A 3,475-nucleotide genomic window follows, 5' to 3' on the forward strand; every position below is an offset into this window, starting at 1 on the left:
TCAAAGCCCGGCAGGAGAGGAGGCTGGCGGAGATCAACAGGGTAAGCGCACGCCGCCGCCTTCGCTTGTCCAGCCGCGCCGCTGGGGCAGCTCGCGAGTCGCCGGAGCCGCGCGCCCCCAAAACCCCCAATGCCCCGCGGGTTCCACCCCCGTCTGCGAGGCTGTGCCTGCTGCAAAATCAACCCCCTTCCTGTTCTTCCCCCGGGCTCCCCGCAGTGTCCGCCCTCCGCCCCTGCCCTTGTGCCCGGGGCTCCAGGTAGGTCTGCCTCCACCCGCTCCACGCAGTTCTGCTCCCGGCATCTCGGGTTGCAAGTTGTTACTCTTAGGCTGGCGGACTAGGGCCGGGCCAGGAGCTCCGATGCCAGCGGGCCCAGGGCTCCCCAGAAGCCCGCCTGGGACCAGCCACAGGGATTTGGTGCTGGAAGGGACCCCGATGTCTCTGAGCAGTCCCGGTTTTACAGCTTGGGGACGGAAGGGAGGCCCAGGGAGGCGTGGTGGCTGCCCTGACGTGGCCCAGCCAGAGCAGAGCCGGGTCAGGCGGCTGTTAACACCCTGGGCCCTAGACTCTCGGGCGGGTGCACTCTCCACCTTACAAAATGGTGGTCTCCTGCCTGCCCCACCCCACCCTCGCCACCCACCCGTCCCTCCAACTTTTGGGAAAGGCTCCCTTAGAGCCTTGATTCTTCTTCGCTGGTCCTGGTGGATTTCTATAAAAGAAACCCTTCCAGCCGTCGCCAGGCCCATGATGGAAGCTCCATAAATGTTTGCGTAATGACCATGGAGCTTCTGGAAGATAAGGAAAAGGGTCAGGGCCTGCCTGGTTTGGCCAGAGCTCAAAGGCAGCGTAGCCAGGGGCTTTGGGATTCTGCATGATGTGGGCTCAGGTCTGGTCTCCATCGCCAAGGAGCTCTCATCACAGACCCTGAGGGCTCAGTGAAGGGAGACATGTAGTGTCCAGCATGCATGCACGAGGCAAGACCCTCATGGACGGTACTAGAATTATTTCCTGAGGGGGACATCTCCCAGGTTCCTAATGAACTGGTTGTAGAGGCATGCCCACTCACGCAAGGCTGGGTGTTCCCTCTGCTGGCTCCCTAGGGCCACTGGACGCCCAGGGTCCAAGCCCAGCTCAGGGTCCCAGAGTGGGAAGCTGGAGGGGTCAGCGGGGTGCTGGTGGAGGCTGGGGGTGGGGCCAGGTACTGGGTATTTACACCGGAGAGGCTGGTAGTCTTAACTCCCTCGCTGATTTTCTTGGATTGTCTAGAAGTAGGCAGCCTATCTGATTTCATTCCACTGGCTGTAGGTATTTCTTGGAGGTCCTTAGGGACGCCAGGGTCCCTCACTGCCATCCTCACACTGTCTCTTGGTGCCATCTTGAGCACAGCTGAAAGGGAGCCAGGGTGTCTGGCTGGGACCTCAGAGGTCCAGGCTGCTGGGCTCTCTCCCAGTTCGCTGTGCTTGCCCTCTGGACAGGAGCCTGGAACCCTGACCTCAAACAGCCCCCTGGGCCACTCGGCTGGGCGGGTTCCAAGCTGGCTGGACCTGCCCACAGCCAGCAGGACCGTGAGCCAGAGACAGCTGGGGATGGGGAGACGTCACTGTAGTTGGACAAACCAGAGGAGCTAGCTGAGTGTGTGGGACTTTGCGTGCCAACCTTGCCCTTGGCGGGGGGCGGACTGGGGAGAGGCCACAGGGTTGTTTTGGGAGGTGGATTGAACTCTCAGGGGCTGAACTGGACAGCACTGGGACCGGAGAAGGTGAGCAAGCAAACGTCTAACCACCTTAGGACCCCAGTACCCAGAGGGCGAGCGGCTGGCCGAAGCCAACAGCAGCCAGAGGCAGAGCTTGCCGTCTAGTGTCCTCTACCTGCCTGGGTCCTGTTCTGAGACCCAGCATATGAGCCAGGCTGCTGGGGCCCAGGCTCTCGGCTCCCCTGGAGGAAGGAGGCTCCCAGGTCCAACTGGAAACGAGCTACTTCCCACCGCAGCAGGTCAAGGTGGCCCCACCATGGTTTACAGTCACTGGGCGGAGGAAGAGGGGATAGTGTTGCTGGCTCTATGACCTTGGGCCAGCCGCTTGAGATAATGGTAGTGGGTTGTTATGACTTTTCAGGGAGATAACCTACGTAAAGCACGTAGGGAGCTGACTCCTGTCGTGATTGTTTTCAATGGTTGGTTTGGGCTTGAAAGGTACAGTTCGTGGAAACCCAAGGTCTGAGATTTGCCGTGGCCTCTGCCAGCTTCTCAGCCCGGGCCAGACCCCTTCATCTGGCAGAGCCTTAGTCTTCTCCTGCCTGAAGTAGGAGCAGCAGCCCCTGTTCTGCTCCGAGTCCCTACGACAGTCAGTGGTGACGAGCAGACAAGGTCTTTGAAGACTCTGAGGGGGTCGCTCTCTTTGAGGGTCGGAGTCGGTTCCACCCACGGCTACAGTCACAGTGGAGGTTCCCTGGAGTGGGCGGATTCTAGGGAGAACCATGTTGGCAGCCTAGATTGGCCTTCCTTTGGGGTGCAGCTTTACTGCCCCACTGGAGCAGGGCTTCTGGGGGGTGGCTGGACTGAGCAGCTGCCCAGTGGCCCTGTGGAAGCCGGAAGCCATGCAGGATGGGGCTCCATGCTCCCTGCATGTGCTTGGGCACCTCTGTGGCCGAGCCCAGCCTGGCTGGCAGCTTTGGGGATTCTAGGGCCAACTCCCTAGTTCCCTTTGGGCCTTCTTCCCCACCCCAGGGCGGTGGAGGGGGGGTGGTTACAGCTTCCGGAAGTCTGCGCAGGGTGGCTCGGTCTTAGCCGTTGTTATTATAAGGGATTCAGGAGTGACAGTAGGAGACGGGGCGGGCCTGGAAGTCCGGGTGCAGCTGTATAGAAATGCACACTTTTGGTCTCTAGCTTTTGCTGTCATTTCTTGAGCACTTGGCATGTGCCAGGCAGTGTGCCAGGCGTGCTTTAGGCGTTATCTCGCTGAGTGCTCACTCTCACCCTGAGGGTGTCTAGTCCCATTTTATGAAAAATGGGACTCAGAGAGGTGGAGTCAGTCGTCTGGGTTTAAACAGCCGCACTCAACCCCAGCCTATTCGCTCACTCTCTGAGCTTGATTTGGTCTCCGCTGTGGGTGCCCGCCCCCACCTCCGAGTGTGTGTGTGTGTGTGTGTGTGCGTGTGTGCTCTGCACTACTGGAGCAGGCAAGACGGGTGCGCATCTCCTACTCCCCCCACATAGCTGACATTCCCTGCGCCCTGATGGCGTGGCAGGTGACCTCGGGCCAGACAAGCCCAGTCTTATTTGGCAACGGGACGAAGTCTCTGCAGCTTCCCGTGGGGACAGAGAGAAGTGGTGGGGCTGGATGGGGGTCCCCTGGGGGCCCCTCAGAGTGCCCTTACCCTTGGGACCGAGCATGGGGAGCCAGAAAGATGGTGAAAACTATAGTTTGAGCCAGCTGGAGGCCAGGGTGTCTAACAAAATAATGGGAGGCGTGCCGGGCC

General features: G+C 60.3%; 1 protein-coding gene across 1 annotated transcript in view; it reads left to right on the forward strand.

Annotated features, from left to right (window-relative positions):
- Positions 1–6: 6 nt before the first annotated feature.
- The window catches only part of AIF1L (allograft inflammatory factor 1 like), a 20,185-nt gene continuing 16,716 nt past the window's right edge, over positions 7–3,475 (forward strand). The window contains exon 1 of the mRNA XM_006918064.2: positions 7–41. The gene's annotated coding sequence lies outside the window, so the exon portion shown is untranslated. The remainder of the gene's footprint in view (positions 42–3,475) is intronic.

The sequence above is a fragment of the Pteropus alecto genome, unplaced genomic scaffold (assembly GCF_000325575.1).
Source record: "Pteropus alecto unplaced genomic scaffold, ASM32557v1 scaffold67, whole genome shotgun sequence".
NCBI lineage: Eukaryota > Metazoa > Chordata > Mammalia > Chiroptera > Pteropodidae > Pteropus > Pteropus alecto.